The sequence below is a fragment of the Capra hircus genome, unplaced genomic scaffold, assembly GCF_001704415.2.
Source record: "Capra hircus breed San Clemente unplaced genomic scaffold, ASM170441v1, whole genome shotgun sequence".
Lineage (NCBI taxonomy): Eukaryota > Metazoa > Chordata > Mammalia > Artiodactyla > Bovidae > Capra > Capra hircus.
The window spans coordinates 435-20,851 of record NW_017193827.1 but is presented as its reverse complement, the minus strand read 5'-3'; the positions used below and the strand labels follow the sequence as shown (position 1 = coordinate 20,851).

Sequence of the window (20,417 nt, the reverse complement as noted above, 5' to 3'; positions counted from 1 at the left end):
GTTAAGATTTAAACCAGCAGATTCTGAGTAAAGCAGGCTGCTCTCCATAATGTGGATGGGCTTCACCTAAGTGGTTAAAGGCCATAACCAAAAAAAGATGGCCCTCCTCCAAAAAGAAGAAATTCTGCCTGCAGACTACCTTCAGATTCAAACTGCAACTTCTCTGGGCCTCCAGTGTGCTAGCCTACCCTGCAATTTTGAATTTGTCAGCCTCCACAATTACATGAGCCAATTCCTTAAAATAAACCCTGTTTATATATATATTTCACTTCCTATTAATTCTGTTTCTCTAGAGAACTCTAATACAATAAGTAAGCAGACACTATTGTAAAGAAGTTAAATTATTCCTCAAGGCCATTTATGAGTCTATCACTCACTTCTTTTCTTTTTTTTCTGGCCATGCCACATGACTTGTGTGATCTCAGTTCCCCGATCAAGAATCAAACCCAGGCCCTTGGCAGTGAAACCATGGAGTCCTAACCACTGGACCACCAGGAAATTCCCTATCACTGGACTTCCTAAATGGAAGGACAATTAAACACAATACAGCCAACAATCATCTTAAATTAGCAGAATATTGAACAATCACACATTTCTTACAATGATTTTCAGGTTATAAAAATCACCATTCTCTAAGGATGCCTTTTGAATATAATCCTAAGTGAAACTGTGCCAAATAAGAAGGGGGTGGTGGGGAAAGACTGCAGATTTTTACCTAATTTCTTTACTGAGAAACTTTTCTGAGGTGGGCAAAGAAGTTGAGATAAATGATAACCCAGCATGCAAAATAGGCTATCAAATCCCAAATAAATGCTACTGTACTTGCATTGGTTCAGGACAAATAAAACGTCCAAATATTTATAAACAAATGAGAGTAAATGAGAAATAATAACCATTACGACTCTCTTAAATCTCATTTTCTAGGTAATGTAATTCTCTGTTGACATTAGAAAACTATACAAAAGCTTAGGCTTGAAACCACCTCCCCTGATCGAGCTCATATTCTCATTATTTTAAGAATGCATCACTTACCTCATGGACTTCTCTGTCTACCTCTCCAGTTCTCTTCTGAGACTCCAGGAGAGTAATCTGAGAGGATAGTTTTTCTGAAAGTCACAAAATAAATAGCCTTAGAAGGTAAATGTAGAAGTGTTTGGAAAAAAAAACAAACAGAGGTATGATTGTGTGTGAGGCTATTTGAGATGCATGAAATAACCAAGAGGAAAGAACAGACTAGTTTGGGGGAGATAAAACAACTTATTTTATTAAAATAAAGAAGTGGCAAAAGATGATGAAAAGATGAGATATAAGATAGAAGGGTAGTGGGTGTTAATGATTAACCTGAGTTAAGTATAATAAATAGTGGAAGGCTTTAAAGGGGGGGAAAAAAAGAGCCAGAGCACATGACAAAAAGCAGCTATTTCTGCAGCATAATTTGGGAATTCAAGGGAAATAAATGTAAATTATCTATAACTTTTCTGTGTTCATATTATACATCATGCATTAATATAGCACTTAAAATGTCTTCTACATTCTTTCACATATGTTCATAAGGACATCAAATTTTAGCATAGAAAGGAGCTATCCAATCTTTTCAATGACCATATGAGGAAACAAAGAAATGACATGTCCTACGGCTAGTTCATACGGCTAGGATCAGAACTCAGTCTTCTGAGTTCTCCCCCATGTCTTATTACAATGTGGGTATCTAAAAACGGTAGTAGTACCTTGGAGGATAAAAATATTGAGTATTAGTAAGCCCCCAAGAAGTTTATACTCTTTCTGAGAAGCTAAGACAAGTATACGAAACAAACAAAAAAGCTCATTTTTTACACTACATCCAAGTGTTTTAATATGACCGACATGATTTGACCCTACTTATTCTACAAACTCTATACTGCCCCCTTTTGCTCACTCTACTTCCAAGAACACTGGCCTTGCTTCTATCTGAAAACATATCAAGGTTCGGTCATATGTCAGGGTGTTTACACTGCTCTTCCCTGCTTGGAATGAGATCTGCCCAGTCTCTTTTGTGTGGCTGTCCCCTTTTCATCATTCAGGTAACCAGTGATCAAAGAGGCCTACCCTGACCACTCTGACACTGCTTTCTCCTTCCCCCAGACACATGTGCAGTAGCCTGTTCTATTTTCATCCTAGTATTTATCACTCCCTGAAATTTTCTTATGAATATACATGTTTATGGCCTGTCTTATCTTCTAATATGTTCGGAGCAGTATCCTCAGCAACTAGAGTAGTCCGCAGTACATAGGAAAGGCACCAGTACATAGGAAAGATATTTGCTGAATGAATAAATGAACATTCATGAAACAAATGAATTCAAGACTGTATATAATATGTTCAGACATTTCACAAGTATTTGAGGAAGGAGCACAGTGGTAGAAATGGAAGAACAAAAGGTGAGTTTAATATTAATAGAACATGACTCATAAAACAAGGGTAACCAGACATGAAAACTAATACAGAAAACCTCAGGGCCAGTGACCCCTGCAGTAAAGAGCAAAGAGAATGGAACTCATGTAACCTCTAAACCATAATAAGCCACATGAAAGTGACAGAGACTGCTTGCAAAACTGCAAAATAAACATCATGGATAAGGTCTCAGAGAAGTGGTTTAAATGGGTTGAATAACAAGTTGAATTTGCAGTATTCTTCGTCAGCAATGGTAGGACTAGTCTAATAAAGATATATGATCCCTATATACCTTAGTTTATAGCTAAATGGAACTGTAAAATGGTTAAGTGGGAAATGTTGGTATAGACTTTAGGTAATGGTATATACTTTACTTGGTATTCATTCTCACTCTTAAAGCACAGTAGTCAGTTACTCCAGGATAAATTAGATAAGTGAAGCATTATTAACTACAAGTTACTAAAGCTATATGGTCCTTGTGAAGCAGATGACAAAAGGAAAGAAGTATATCTTCATTCTTACTAACTGTTCACACACAGTTCAACAGAATAAAGTGCTAAATTTAGTTCAATCCAACAAAACTTTATTCAGCAGTCACTCATTTGCCAGGTACTATTCTAGTTCCTGGTAAAAGGTAAAGCAAAAGATGGAAAAAAAAAAAAGACCCTTGCCCTTGAAAATGAATTTTAGAAGCACAAAAATGCATTTAATCCAACTTTGGGAGATTAGGACCAACTTCTTAAAAAGTTAATGCCCTAGTTGAGGCCTGAAAGATGAGTTCAAGAATTAGCCAGGCTAAGAAAAAGGATACAGTTCTAAGCAGTATATAGCATGAGCAAAAAACAAAATGGTTTCTACCTCTAAATCTTTATTTCTACTGATCTCTGTTACCTCATCCCACAAATTTGTTACTGGAAAAGTTCTTTCTCTATTTTACCTATTTAAAAAGTCATTGTCTTATTAAGGTCCTATTTGAGCCATACATCTGAGACGATTCCTTGGCCTACTCCAAAATGAATATAATACAGATCTCCTGCAGCATTTAAAGCCCATACTGCAAAATGTTATACTTTTGTAAACACTGGTATTGTGTTCAAATTGTTTAATGTGTATTAATCCTAACTTCAATAACTATTAGCTGTGCTAAGATCTTTATTATCATTGAATCTACATGTTATACATATACAGTGATAAAAGTTGTTGGTTAAGAGGTCAGAGAATTATGGTTTTCATTTATACGTACCATTCTCAGCTTTCAGCTCCTCCAGCTCTACAGAATTAAGGAGCAAGACTCCCTTTTCATTCTCTAGTTCTACCACTCTCTTCTGCAAAAACGCAATACTCTCTTCAGTGACTGCCTAAATTGTAGAAAGACAACAAATTAATGATTCTCCAGTGCAAAACTCTCATCCTAATGTCCAGACAGCCTCTGGCATTTTTGTGTTCTAAAAGTTCTCCAGCCTTGAAAAATACTTTAAAAATAGCATCTACTTATCTGCTTAGGTAATCTTTAAAGCAATGCTTTTCATCTGAAGATAGAAAGATGAAATCTTTCACACAAATTTCTAGTTCACTGGCTTTTGAATTTAAGACCAAAGCCTGGATTTTCCAAGTCTATTGCGTACGAAAGAAAATTTTCAGAATTCAAAAAATTAAAAGCACATTATGAGTTCTGGAAAAACTTCAAGTAATCTAGTATGTGTGTAAATGGAGTCTTCAAAGGAAGAGAGAGGTCAGAAAAAATATTGGACTAATTAATGGTAGAAAAATTTCCAGACTGAAGCAAACTATAAACACAGAGATTCAAAAGGCAAATTCCAAGCACGAGAAACATGAAGAAAACTATGCGAAGGCACATTATAACCAAAGTGTTCAAAACCAGTGATAAAATCCTAAAAGCAATCAGGAAATTAAAAAAAGAGACAAAGATTACAGTAGATTTCTTACTAAGAAACAAAATACAAGAAAAAAGAGTACAGTAATAGCCTTAAAGTATCAAAAGAAAAAAACCTATCAATATAAAATCTACAGTTAGCTTTTAGATATCTTTTAAAAACAACAGAGCGACAGATTTCTTCAAACACGCAAGAGCCATAAGAACCCCTTACCAGCAGACTTGTGTGCTCAAGAGAGTACACACACACATTAAAGGAAGTCCTTTGGGCAGAAGGAAAATGACACAAGATGGAAATAAGAAACTACACCAGAGTTTGGCAAGGTTTAGAGCCTTCTACCTGTTTTTGAAAATAAAGTTATGGCCTAAAAGCCTAAAATATTTATCATTTGACTCTTTACAGAGACTGCCAATTCTGGATCTACCCTAAAGAAAAGCACCAGAAATGGTAACTGCAATGGTAATTAAATTTTTTTTCTTATCATTTGAATCTCCTGAAAAATAACTGACTAAACAAAAATAAAAATTTTTCTTTGTAACATATTATATTTTTGTGTCTTTTGGTTATGACATATGTACAAGTTAAATAATAACTAAGTGCCAAGAATGAAGAAATACAAGTATACAATTGTAAGGTTACTATTCTACACATGAAGCAGCACAATATTATATGCAGGTTAACTATGATTAAAATGCAACTATAATCCCTAATGGGTTTCCCAGGTTATAAAGAACCTGCCTGCCAATGCAGGTAGACATAAGAGATGTGGGTTCGATCCTTGGGTTGGGAAGATCCCCTGGAGGAGGTCATAGCAATCCACTGTAGTATTCTTGTCTAGAGAATCCCATAGACAGAGGAGCCTGGAGGGCTACAGACTATAGGGTCACAAAGAGTTGGACATAACTGAAGCGACTAAGCAACAGCAGCATAATCCCTAATGCAGTCACTATTATAACAAAATAAAGAATTATAGTTAATAAGCTGAAAAGTGAGAAAAACAGAATTGTAAAAAATATTCAATCCATTTTTTTAAGGGAAGGAAAAGTAAAAAAGTAAAAGGCAAAAAGTTGGAAAAATGGAAAACAAATAGCAAGGTGAGAGACTTAAAATGGTATCAATGGCAACATTAAAGAAAATGGTCTGAACACTCCAAGTAAAGGGCAGAGATTGACAGATTGGATAAGAAGTAGATTCAAATTCTACGCTTCATATAGGCTTTAAATACAAAGACAAAAATAATCTAAAGAGTGAAAAAAGATACACCATGCTAATATTACTCAAAAAAGTAGAATAACTATATTAATATCAGACAAAAGTACATTTCACAGCAAAGAATGTTACCAAGGATATAGAATATCATTTCATAATATCAATGGGTCACTTGATAATCAAGAAGACATAAACATCCTAAATGTTTAAGCCCCCAATAACACAGCTTGAAAATATATGATGCAAAAACTGATAGAAGTGTAAATAAATCCACAACTATGAGATTTCAATACTCCTTTCAACAATTGAGAGAACAAACAGGCAGAGAAGCAGCAAAGATATAGTACACTTGAATAACACTATTGACTAATTTCACATGATCAACATTTATAAAACATTCAAGCCAACAACAGCAGACTATTTTCAAGTACATATGCAGCATCAACCAAAATAAACAATATTCTGGGCCATAAAACAAGTCTCAATCAATTCTAAGAGTCAAGTCATATAAAGTATGTGCTTTGACCACATCAGAATTAAAATAAAAATCAATAACAGAAAGACTTCTAGATGTATCACCCCCAAATATTTAGAAACAAAGTAACCCAGCGGGCAAAGAAGAAATTAAAAGGGAAATTAGTATCTTTGAGTGAAAATGAAAATACAACCAAATTTGTGGGATGCTTCTTAAGTAGATTTTAGGGGGGAATTTTTAATGCAAAATGCCTATATTAGAAATAAGAAAGGTCTCAAAGTAATGGCCTTGGCTTTCGCCTTAAGAAGCTAAGAAATGAGGAAATCAAGTCTAAAGTAAACAGAAGAAAGGAAATAAGGAAGATCAAAGCAGAAATCAATAAAATAGAAAACAGAGAACAAGACAGAATCAATGAAGTTAAGGCTGGTTTTGAGATTACTAAAAATTAATAAACCTCTGGACCGTCTTACCTGCATAAGAAACAAAACACAAATTACCAATATCAGAAATGGAAGAGGTAATGTCACTACAGATTCTATATATGTTAAAAGAATAATTAGAGACTATTATGAATAACTTTTTGCCTATAAATTTGATACTTTATATGGACAGATCTCCTAAAAGATATTAAAATACCAAAGCTCACTCCAGAACAAATAGATTACCTAAATAGCCAAATAGTTATGAAACAAACAGAATCTATACAGACAAATGCTTCCACAAAGAAAACTTCAAGACTAGACAGCTTCACTGATGAATTTTCACAAAACATTTAAGGAAAATATAATACCAAGTCTATACAAAATCATTCCAAAGAAGTGAAAAGGAAAGAATACTTCCCAATTTATTCTAAAAGGCCAGGTTTACACACAGAGCAAACCCAGGAAAAGATATTACAGAAAATCACAGACAGACAAATATTCATCATAAACACAGATGTAAAACTTTAAAGCAAAATTTTAGCAACTGAATCCAAGAAAGCGTAAGGATAATATATAACTACCAGGTGAGATTTTCCCCAGAACTCTCATACACTGCTGATAGGAATAGAAAATGGTAATACCACTTTGGAAAACTGTCTGGCAATGTCTGTCTTAAAATCTCTCATATGATACAGACACTTCACTTTTAGGTATTTACTGAGAGTAAAGAAAGCACAGGTCCAAACAAAGATTTGTAAAAGAATATCCACAGAGGCTTTACTTGTAACAGTCAATAATCTAAATCTGCCCATCAACAAGTAAACAGATAACCAAACTGTGCTATGTACAATATTCTCAACAATACAAAGGAATGAACTCTTGCTGCATACAATAGGATAAATACCAGAATAAGTATGCTAAGTGAGAGGAGTCAAGAAAAAAACCACATACAATTTATTAAAAATTCTAAAAAATACAAACTATAATGACAGAAAGAAGATCAGTGGTTACTTGATTGGGGGGAGATGTGAGAGAAAAATTAAAAGGGATCATGAGAAACTTTGGGGGTGATGAATATGTTCATTTTATTAATAGTGGTGATGGCCTCATGCATACATCAACACTTATTAAGTTGTATACTTTAAAAGTATGCAGATTACTATATGTCAATTATATCTATAATATAGCTATTTAAAAGGAAAGAAAGTCAATATATAAGTAAAAATAAAATTCAAAAAACTTTAAATACCAAATAGAAGACAGGAATAGAAAACAGAAGGAAAAAAAACCCAAGATGGCATAAATGAAAGACAAATCATTCATATCAGTAATTATACTGAATCAACTCAACACTCCAATGACAAAGCAAAGCTTATGGGAAGAAGTAAACAAGCAAAACTTAACTATATACTATATGCTGAGGATGAGAGGGTTGGAAGGTAACCTGATGACTGAGATGAGATGCTAGACTTCTGGTGTTAAAGATGGAAGAACAACCAGGAACCATGGAGTATAAGAAATACAGCTCTAGCCAATGGAAAAAGTGAGTACATTAATTCTTCCCTAAAGCCTCCTTTGCAGCCCAACCAACATTGTGATTTCTGGCCAGTGAAATTGATTTTGGATTTCCGATCTCTCGAACTTGAGGAATCTCATAACCTTCTGTTTAGAAGAAGAAATAACCATTTCTTCTGAAGAAATAGAATCATTCCAATCAAGAAATAGAAATCAAAATACCAGCCAAGCCACAAGAGAAGGGCATGTGACTTTGCCAGTCAACTCAAGTCATCCTACTCCTGGCTCCAGAATTGAGTTGAAAAAGCCTCCAGATAGTTTCCCCCATAGAAGGCTCCAGACTTTGCAGAGAAAATAGCCATCTCCATCATTCATTCCCTCTCCAAATCTCTGAAACACAGAATTGAAAAGAAATCCAGAATTTGATGCCTCCTTCGTGAAATCCAGAATTTGATGCCTCCTTCTTTGTTCTTTCTCTGGAATCCTTGGCCATTCCAGATCTTCCAAGGACTTCCATTACTATGTTGAATTACTATGTTGAAGAGTAGTGCTAAGAGTAGGCACCTTTGTCTTGTTCCTGATCTAAGAGGAAAATCTTTCAACCTTTCACCATTGAACCTGATTGTTAGCTCTGGACTTGTCATATAGGGTCTTTATTACATTGAGATACATTTGTCTATGTTTAACTTGTTAAGGACTTATTCAGAACAGATATTAAATTTAGTCAAATGTTAAAAAAAATTGGTCTAGTTTTAACAACTAGACAAAAATCAGTCAAAACAAAGATAACCTAAATAATACTATGATTTAAGTGATGTTTATACAATATTATATTGTATAGCTTCCCTGGTAGCTCCGATGGTAAAGAATCTGCCTGCAATGCAGGAGACTCAGTATCAATCTTTAGGTTGAGAAGATCCCCAGAAGGGAATGGCAACCCACTCCAGTGTTCTTGCCTGGAAAAGCCCATGAACAGAGGAGCCTGGCAGGCTTCAGTCCATGGGATTGCAAAGAGTCAGACACAACTGAAGTGACTTGGAACACATACAGACACACACAAGCTATATTCACCAAGACAGACCATATGCTGTGTCATAAAACAAGTCTCTACAAATTTCAAAGAACTGAAATAATATAGAACATGTTATCTGATCATAATGAAATTAAATTAGAAAGCAATATCCCAGGGATGCAAGGATTCTTCAATATCCGCAAATCAATCAATGTAATTCACCACATTAACAAATTGAAAAATAAAAACCATATGATTATCTCAATAGATGCAGAGAAGGCCTTTGACAAAATTCAACATCCATTTATGATAAAAACTCTCCAGAAAGCAGGAATAGAAGGAACATACCTCAACATAATAAAAGCAATATATGACAAACCCACAGCAAACATTATCCTCAATGGTGAAAAATTGAAAGCATTTCCCCTAAAGTCAGGAACAAGACAAGGGTGTCCTCTTTCACCGCTACTATTCAACATAGTTCTGGAAGTTTTGGCCACAGCAATCAGAGCAGAAAAAGAAATAAAAGGAATCCAAATTGGAAAAGAAGAAGTAAAACTCTCACTGTTTGCAGATGACATGATCCTCTACATGGAAAACCCTAAAGACTCCACCAGAAAATTACTAGAGCTCATCAATGAATATAGTAAAGTTGCAGGATATAAAATCAACACTCAGAAATCCCTTGCATTCCTATACACGAATAATGAGAAAGTAGAAAAAAGAAATTAAGGAAACAATTCCATTCACCATTGCAACGAAAAGAATAAAATACTTAGGAATATATCTACCTAAAGAAACTAAAGACCTATATATAGAAAACTATAAAACACTGATGAAAGAAATCAAAGAGGACACTAATAGATGGAGAAATATACCATGTTCATGGATCGGAAGAATCAATATAGTGAAAATGAGTATACTACCCAAAGCAATTTACAAATTTAATGCAATCCCTGTCAAGCTACCAGCCACATTTTTCACAGAACTAGAACAAATAATTTCAAGATTTGTATGGAAACACAAAAAACCTCGAATAGCCAAAGCAATCTTGAGAAAGAAGAATGGAACTGGAGGAATCAACTTGCCTGACTTCAGGCTCTACTACAAAGCCACAGTCATCAAGACAGTATGGTACTGGCACAAAGACAGACATATAGATCAATGGAACAAAATAGAAAGCCCAGAGATAAATCCACACACATATGGACACCTTATCCTTGACAAAGGAGGCAAGAATATACAATGGAGTAAAGACAATCTCTTTAACAAGTGGTGCTGGGAAAACTGGTCAACCACTTGTAAAAGAATGAAACTAGATCACTTTCTAACACCGCACACAAAAATAAACTCTAAATGGATTAAAGATCTAAATGTAAGATCAGAAACTATAAAACTCCTAGAGGAGAACATAGGCAAAACACTCTCAGACATAAATCACAGCAGGATCCTCTATGATCCACCTCCCAGAATTCTGGAAATAAAAGCAAAAATAAACAAATGGGATCTAATTAAAATTAAAAGCTTCTGTACAACAAAGGAAAATATAAGCAAGGTGAAAAGACAGCCTTCTGAATGGGAGAAAATAATAGCAAATGAAACAACTGACAAACAACTAATCTCAAAAATATACAAGCAACTTCTGCAGCTCAATTCCAGAAAAATAAACGACCCAATCAAAAAATGGGCCAAAGAACTAAATAGACATTTCTCCAAAGAAGACATACGGATGGCTAACAAACACATGAAAAGATGCTCAACATCACTCATTATTAGAGAAATGCAAATCAAAACCACAATGAGGTACCACTTCACACCAGTCAGAATGGCTGCGATCCAAAAATCTGCAAGCAATAAATGCTGGAGAGGGTGTGGAGAAAAGGGAACCCTCCTACACTGTTGGTGGGAATGCAAACTAGTACAGCCACTATGGAGAACAGTGTGGAGATTCCTTAAAAAATTGCAAATAGAACTACCTTATGACCCAGCAATCCCACTTCTGGGCATACACACGGAGGAAACCAGAATTGAAAGAGACACATGTACCCCAATGTTCATCGCAGCACTGTTTATAATAGCCAGGACATGGAAACAACCTAGATGTCCATCAGCAGATGAATGGATAAGAAAGCTGTGGTACATATACACAATGGAGTATTACTCAGCCGTTAAAAAGAATTCATTTGAATCAGTTCTGATGAGATGGATGAAACTGGAGCCAATTATACAGAGTGAAGTAAGCCAGAAAGAAAAACACCAATACAGTATACTAACACATATATATGGAATTTAGGAAGATGGCAATGACGACCCTGTATGCAAGACAGGAAAAAAGACACAGATGTGTATAACGGACTTTTGGACTCAGAGGGAGAGGGAGAGGGTGGGATGATTTGGGAGAATGGGAATTCTAACTTGTATACTGTCATGTAAGAATTGAATCGCCAGTCCATGTCTGACGTAGGGTGCAGCTTGCTTGGGGCAGGTGCATGGGGATGACCCAGAGAGATGTTGTGGGGAGGGAGGTGGGAGGGGGGTTCATGTTTGGGAACGCATGTAAGAATTAAAGATTTTAAAATTTAAAAAAAAATAAAAAAATAAATAAATAAATTAAAAAAAAAAAAAAAAAAGAAAGCAATAATAATGATATCTAAAAATAAAACTAAATATGTGGATAATTAAACAACACATTTCTAAATAATCCATGATCAAAGATGAAATCACAAGGAGAATTCGAAAATGCTTCAAAAACTGAATGATAAAAACACAACATATCAAACCATGTGCTTAAAAGGGAACTGTATCCTTTAAATGTTTAAATGACAAAAGATCTGAAGTGTTTGATATAAAGTTATACCTTAAGAAGGTAGAAAAAGAAAAGTAAAACCAAATAAACAGAAAGAAATACCAAGGATTAAAAACAATAAAAGTGAAAACAGACCAGTAACAAAGAAAATTAACAAGGTTAAAAGCTGTCCATCAGCAGATGAATGGATAAGAAAGCTGTGGTACATATACATAACGGAGTATTACTCAGCCGTAAAAAAGAATACATTTGAATCAGTTCTGATGAGATGGATGAAACTGGAGCCGATTATACAGAGTGAAATAAGCCAGAAGGAGAAACACCAATACAGTATACTAACACATGTATATGGAATTTAGAAGGATGGCAATGACGACCCTGTATGCAAAACAGCAAAAAAGACACAGATGTGCATAATGGACTTTTGGACTCAGAGGGAGAGGGAGAGGGTGGGATGATTTGGGAGAATGGCATTGTAACATGTATACTATCATGTAAGAATCGAATCGCCAGTCTATGTCCAATGCAGGATACAGCATGCTTGGGGCTGGTGCACGGTGATGACCCAGAGAGATGTTATGGGGAGGGAGGTGGGAGGGGGGTTCATGTTTGGGAACGCATGTACACCCGTGGTAGATTCATGCCAATGTATGGCAAAACCAATACAGTATTGTAAAGTAAAATAAAGTAAAAATAAAAATTTAAAAAAAAAACAAGAAAAAAAAAGTTGGTTCTTTTAAAATATTTTTTTTATGTCAATTTCTAGTTTAGTCTGATCAAGAAAATGAAGCACAAATCAAACAGTAGAAATTTGCAGTTAGAAGATGAACAAGTTTTGAAGATCTAATGCCCAGCATTCTGATTATAATTAACAATAATGTATTATACATTTCAAAGTTGCTAAGAGACTAGATCTTAAATGTTCTCACCAGAGAAAAGAACTGATAATTACGTATCATGGTGGAGGTATTCACTAATGCTATGGTGGTAACTCTGTTGAAAGATATACATGTATCAAATCAACAAGTTGGATACCTTAAATTTCTACAATGTTATATGTTAATTATATCTTAATCTAAAAAAACAGTAATAGGGATTGGGGTAGAGGTGGGTATCACTACAGAGGGTATATAAGCATTAAAAAGATAAAAAGAGAATATTGCAACCAACATTATAACAAAAATTTGACATCTTCAATGAAATGGACAAAACAAAACAAAAATCCAACTGGTACGAGATGAAAAAGAAAATCTTATTAGTCTCATATCTGCAGAAGAAATTCATTGTCAACTCCAGACCCAGATGGTTTCAATGGTGAATTCTTTCAAACTCTTGAGAAATAATACCAATTTTACAAAAACTCCCAGAAAATAGAACGGAATACTTGCCAACTTGTGTTTCTGATGCCATATTAACTCTAATACCAAAATCTGACAAAGCACTACAAAACAGAGGAAAACCTTCATGACTAAAACCCTTTATAAATACAAATAGAAAAGTATTAAATCAAATTCAGTAATAAATAAAAAGTGTAATATTTTATGACCAAGTCAGGTTTATCCTAACAATACAAGGTTGGTTTAATGTTCAAAAATTAAAGTACTATACCACATTAACAGAATAAAGAAAACCCATGTGGTCATTTCAATAAGTGCAGATAAGACATTTGGCAAAATCTAATACCAATTCTTACCAAACTAGGAATTGAGGGGAACAACATCAATCTGATAAAGAACATTCATGTAAGACTTAAGGCTAGCACCACCGCTGATGGTAAGATATGGGATACTTTCCCCTAAGATCAAGAAAAATGCTGAAGGCCCAATATTACCACTTTTATTAAACAATGTTGGGCCTTTGAATGAAAAAGAAATTAAGGTATAAAGATTAAAAAGGAGTAAACTTGTCTTAATTTGCAGATGACATGACTGTTTATTCAGGAAATCCTAAAGAATCTACAAAGAGTCCAGAACTAATACAATATATATCAAGTTCACATAAGCAAAATTCAATTGCATACTTACATACAAACAACAAACAATTGGAAATGAAAAGAGAATAAATTCCATCTACAAAAGCATTAAAAAATATGAACTATTTCAGAATAAATTCTAAAACATGCATAACTCCTCCAAACCAGTGCTGAGAGACATTAAAGATGCTCAATAGCATACATTATTAGAGAAATGCAAATCAAAACCATAATGAGGTATCATCTCACAGTGGTCAGAATGGCAATCATCAAAGTCTACAAACAATATATGCTGGAGAGGGTGCAGAGAGAAGGGAACACACTTACATTGTTGGTGGGAATGCAAATTGATACAGCCACTATGGAGAACACTACGGAGATTCCTTAAAAAACCAGGAATAAAACTACCAGTTGCTGCTGCTGCTAAGTCGCGTCAGTCGTGTCTGACTCTGTGCGACCCCACAGACGGCAGCCCACCAGGCTCCCCCGTCCCTGGGATTCTCCAGGCAAGAACACTGGAGTGGGTTGCCATTTCCTTCTCCAATGCATGAAAGTGAAAAGTGAAAGTGAAGTCGCTCAGTCATGTCCGACTCTTCGCGACCCCATGGACTGCAGCCTACCAGGCTCCTCTGTCCATGAGATTTTCCAGGCAAGAGTACTGGAGTGGAATGCCATTGCAGATGACCCAGCAATCCCATGACTGAGACTATATTCTGAGGAAACCATAACTAAAAAAGACACATACCCCTATGTTCATAGCAGTACTATTTACAATAGCTAGGACATGAAAGCAACCTAGATGTCCATAGGCAGATGAATGGATAAGGAAGTTGTGGTACATATACACAATGGAATATTAGTCTGCTATAAAAAGGAACACGTTTGAGTCAGCTCTAATGAGGTGGATGAACCTAGAGCCTATTATAAAGAGTGCAGAAAGTCAAAGAAAAAGACAAATATTGTATATTAACGCAAATATACAGAATCTAGAAGGACAGTACTGATAAGCCTACTTGCAGGGCAGCAAAGGAGACACACACAGCTAGAACAGACATTTGGACACAGTGAAGGAAGGCGAGGGTGGCATGATTTGAGAGAATAGCATTGAAACATACACATCACCATACGTAAAGCAGCGAGTGGGAGTCTGCTGTATGATGCAGGGAACCCAAAGCCAGTGTTCTGTGAAAACCTAGAGGGGTGGGAAGGGCAGAGAGGTGGAAGAGGGCTATAAAAGGGAGGGAACATATGTATACCTATGGCTGATTAATGTTGATGTATGGCAAAAACTATCACAATATTGTAATTATTCTACAATTAAAAATAAAATTTAAATTAAAAAAAAATAAAGATCTTAGTAAGTGAAGAGAGACACTATACTCCTGGATTGAAAAGTTCAGTAGTATTAAGATGTCAATTCTCCCTAAACTGATCTATAGATTCGACACAATGCTAATTCAAAATCCCATCCAGTTTTTTTTTTTCCCTAAATAGAATTTAAGAAAGTTGACTGTATAATTTCTGTGGAAATGTAAAGAACCTGGAATAATCAAAGCAATCTTCAAAAGAAGAACAAAGTCAGAGGATTTATACTACTTGATTTAAAATTACAGTAATGAAAACAATGTGATACAGGCATAAGAAATGACAGATCAATAGAACAGAAAGCTCATAAATTTGCTTTCAACAAAGTTACCAAAGCAATCTAATGAAGAAAGGAAAGTATTTCTAAGAAATGGTACTGAAACAACTGGATATCCATATAGGGGAAAAAAAAAACAAATCTTGATTCTTTATCTTACACCACATACAAAACTTTATTGAGGTTCAGAGACTTAACTCTGAAAGCTAGAACTATATGGCTTGTGGAAGAAAATATAAGAGAGTATGTTCATAACTTACAGTTAAGCAGAGATTTCACAGACAGGACACAGAAAATTATAACCAGAAAAAAACTGATAAATAATAGACTTTATCAAAATTGCAAATGACTGTTAATTAAAGGACATCATGAAGAGAACAAGTAAGAAGCAAGCCACAGCATGGGAGAAAATATTCACCAAATATGCCTGATAATAAATTGGCATTTAGGGTACATAAAGAATTACTACAATTTGACAAATGGGTAAAAAAATCTCAACTTTCAAAATGAGGAAATAACTTGAAAAGATACTTCACCAAAACAAGAAATACAAATGTCCAAGAATTTCAGAAAAACATGTTCAATGTCATTTGTCATCAAGGAAAAGCAAATTGAAATTCCAACAACCTACCAATACATACCCATTAGAATGACTAAAATTTTTAAATTGACAATACAAAATCTTAGAGAAGACGTAGAGCCACTGGAACTCTCATTTATATTAGGCAAGAAGGTGCTCAGTGGTAAAGAATTCACCTGCCAATGCAGGAGACATGGGTTTGATTCCTAGGTTGGGAAGATCCCCTGGAAGAAGAACCACCAAACTACACCAGCATTCTTGCTGGGAAAAATCCCATGGACAGAAGAGCCTAGCTGAGCAGGCTACAGTCCATGGGATCGCGAGTCGGACACAACTGAGCACACATATAAATATCATAATCACTTTGGCAAAAGACCCAGTATTTCCCTATAGAGCTAAATGCATTCTTACTCTATGGCCTAGAGCTTCCTCAACTAGCACTTGACGAAGATGAGTGAAAACATATGTCCACACAAATACTTGTACAAGAATGTCCACAGCAGCTTAATTCATAACAGCCAAAGCATAAAAAACCCAAGTATCTATCAAAAGGAAATTATAGCACAATCATGCAAAAAGAAAATGCTACGTTCATAAAATGAAATACTTCTCCGCAAAGAATCAATTATGATATATGCAATAACATAAATAATCTCAAAATATGCTGAGTGAAAGAAGCATTATACAAAAGAATACAGATGTGATGACACTAATAGGCTATAAAACATGGAAAATTAATCTAAGGTGAAAAAATAGAACACTGGTTCGTCTGGAGGAGAGTAATGGGGTTGACTGCAAAAGGGTACTGTGTAAGGTGATATGTCTTGATAGGGAGTTGAGTAATGCATTTGATAAAACTCAACGAATGGCACATTTAATACTTGTACATTTTGTGTTTTGTAAATCGTGCTTCAAAGAAAAAGAACTATACATAAATATTAAAATCTACTCAATGGTATGCGTGCCTGAAATATTTAGAGAAAAACATACTGATATCTACAACTTACTCTGAAACATAAAAAATTCAGATGGAATTGGTAGATGAATAAATGGATAGATATACGATAATGCAAATATAGTAAATATTGATAAAATCTATGTGGGTAGGTATGCAAAACTGATATCTACAACTTACTCTGAAACATAAAAAATTCAGATGGAATTGGTAGATGAATAAATGGATAGATATATGATAATGCAAATATAGTAAATATTGATAAAATCTATGTGGTAGGTATGCAAGTGTTTCACTATAAAATTCTTTGAATTTTTTAGAGTTGCTGAAAAATGTCTTAACAAAACATAAGAGCAAAGAGTTGAGAATGGGAGAACAGAAGAGACTGGAAAGCCTAGATGGCAAAAACCAGGAAACAAACATTTTTGTCAGTGTAAAGTACTGCCCAGGGGACTGTGGTACTCTGCCTGACCAATGTATCTGTCAGTTTGTAAGGATATAATCTTATAATGGAGATGAATTAATCTAGTTTATCCAGCTTGACACTAGCTAACCTAAGTCATCAAACTAATTTTTCTTGTTCTGATATTCAAGTTTAATAAGCAGCTTCTGGCAATTGAAAACATAGCTTCCCAGGGATTTTTATAGACGGCAGAGAGAGAATATACTGGCCAATTATTAGAACAATTAAACTTTTTAATATTAGTTGATTAATGTGAGCATTATGATTTTTACAATAGACTTAAGTTTGGTTGGACTACATTGTATACTGAAAACCTGATCAAATCTCAGCCAACCAAAAGCAAAATTGTACTCCTGACTGGGAAAACTGATTATAAGATTAAAATTAATGACTTATCTCTAAAACAACATATTAAGACTTTAAAATTAGAAAATCTTCTGAGGTCATGGTGTTCACTATCTATTTTTCCCTCATTATTCATTCTTGGGATACTTTTCAGGATTCCTTTCAAATGGAACTGCCTCAAAAAAAAAAAAAAAAGGATTTTATCAGGCAGAAAAGACAGAAGGCTTATACTGCTTTCTGGAATTTCTAAATTCTATTAGAACACCCAAGTACACATACAGCAAAGACAAACATCTTATTCATAAGAAGTACACATGTAATTACCTGTGTGCCCTCATGAGAAACATCTGGCAAACAAGTCTGAGATGCTGTTTCATGTTTTAGCAATGGTGGCTTATTTAGAAATTGGTTAATTTCTTCAGATTTTTGCTGGAGTTGATCTACGGAAAAGAAAATAAGTAGACTGAAATGATCTTTGGCTTACATCCCAAACTTAATGAGTTATTATCTTCCAGGGGCAGACCATATGCTATGTTGTTTATTCTGGTTCAATTATCTTAATTAAAATATAATGCCAGCATATTTTATGTGACAACATTTTTATACTGTTTAATTACTCTCAGGGACCAGAGGACAGCTCAGTAAGCCTCCTTCATAGGCAAAAAAACAGGCCTAGGTATATTTTTTAAAAAGCCATTTTTCCTTTCCCCCTTGAAAATGTCCTACCTGTTTTTTATTTTCTTCAGTCCCCACATAAGCATTAAAAATCCTACTGAGATTCTGTCACACAGTTTTGAACATCAGCATGGTTCAGTTAAGAGAACAGCATGCTCAGGTAACACACTGTCCCCATATAATGCCCTGCAGCGCTTTTTGGTTAATGTTCAGCTTTCTTCAACACAGATCTTCAATTTAATGCTTTCTAAAATCTTTCCTGTATGCCAATCTATTAGAATCAAATTAAATCAGAGTCATGTATTATTAATACTTTAATAATAACATATTTTTTAAAATAAGTTTTCCTTAAATCTCCTAAAAGGATAAAAATTTTATTTAAAAAGAAATTTTCACCTATAAGAGCATTCAGATCCATCTTTAGAAGTAAGGCTGACTCTATATAATTTAGTCTCCCTACCTTTGCAACTAGATTGGCTTGAGTTTTTCATAAATTAATCCAAATCCTACTCATTCCAGTTAATGAACCCTTTAGACCACAGTCATGCTTCACATAGCATACTTTAAAATTTGACACATCACTACCAATAGTTTTAGTACTATAATGATAATTATAATATTAAGTCAGATTATAACTTCAGTTAGAGATGGGAGAAATGCAACAAAAGGGTTCAGAAGAGACATCTTTCTTAATCCTTCTATAGATTCCTTGGTTTAACAGGCAAATGATGTCATTAAGAGATATCTGAAATTTTAAAGGAGGAGCTACTGAGGTGCTACAACAAGTGGGCTTCAAAAGCACTCAGATACTGACCTTCCAGCTGCTGAATGACCTGGGCTGAATGAGCTGCCTGTTCATTTTTATCTTGGAGAAGTTTTGAATTTTGATCCTTGAGGGCATCACAGGCAGAGTGCAGCTCTTGCTCAGATTTTTGAAGGCTCAAATGTGAGAGGTCTTCTCTTCCATTTCTGCATTGTGCTTCTGTTCCAAAGCACTGTGCCGGGACTGCAGTTCAGCCTGGGCTTGGCCTGCTTGTTCAAGCTGTTCCAGAAGATGATGCATTTCTTCTTGCAGGTTATGGAAAGATAGTTTTCTCTCTGCCACTTCTAGTTCCATCTTTTCTATCAAAACCTTGGACTCCTGTCTTTTCTGTTTCTATAGTGTTCCTTAAGTGCTCAGCTCAGCTTCCATCTGTTGTAATTGCTGAGAGAGAATCTAAGAAAAAAAAAAAAAGCCTCATGAACCATAAATTCATTTTTGCATTTCAATAAGCATAGTGAAGAGCCTTTCTAGGTGAAGTGGGCCTGACACTCCAGGATCAAACTTCCAATTGCACAAAGGTCTCTGTTTTTGCTTGCTTGATACTTTTTGATAGTGTGTATATATACAGTGTCATTATTTTTTCACTTACATGTCTCCCAATACAAAATTATTCAATAAGTGAATGGTCTGTGCCTGTTTTATCCTCATTGTTCTCCAGCATCTAGCATAATATACAGCATACTATTTATATTGAGTACCTGGTACTCAATAAATACTGAATAAATGAATGAATAAATGGATCCAGTCCCCCTGCCCTCAAGGGAACTCAGCGTTTAGTGGGAGCATCACACTTAAACAGATCAGAATAATACAAAACATTAGAGGCCAAAAGAGATACTTACAAAAGGTATTAAAAGAAGGGAAATTTACCATAAAGTCACACATATGTAAATATTTCTACAAGTACCTATCTAGTAAGTAGCAAACTGGGATTTGAACCTGACTGTGTGATGACAGTCAGAGAGGGGACTCGGGTCAGGGTTTGTTAGGACTGGAGATATGAGAACATGTTTCTGTGCAGAAGAACAGTCGTTCTCAGGAAGAGCTGAAAAGAAGAAGGAGATTACTTTCTCCAGCAGCATGCAGGACCCAGATGAACAAGCACAGAATATGGACTTTCAGAGGAAAATAACACATTCTTAAGAAACTAGGATCCTAGACCTAAAAATCACAAAGGAAAAGGGCAACAAGATTTGAA

General features: G+C 35.0%; 1 pseudogene across 1 annotated transcript in view; it reads right to left on the bottom strand.

Annotated features, from left to right (window-relative positions):
* The window catches only part of LOC108634933, a 29,579-nt pseudogene extending 9,967 nt beyond the window's left edge, over positions 1 to 19,612 (bottom strand). Inside the window, exons 1-4 of the transcript XR_001917721.1 lie at positions 19,211 to 19,612; positions 18,046 to 18,161; positions 3,674 to 3,788; positions 1,033 to 1,106 (exon numbers count right to left, since the gene is read on the bottom strand). The product of XR_001917721.1 is annotated as a golgin subfamily B member 1-like (transcript). The remainder of the gene's footprint in view (positions 1 to 1,032; positions 1,107 to 3,673; positions 3,789 to 18,045; positions 18,162 to 19,210) is intronic.
* Positions 19,613 to 20,417: the final 805 nt, after the last annotated feature.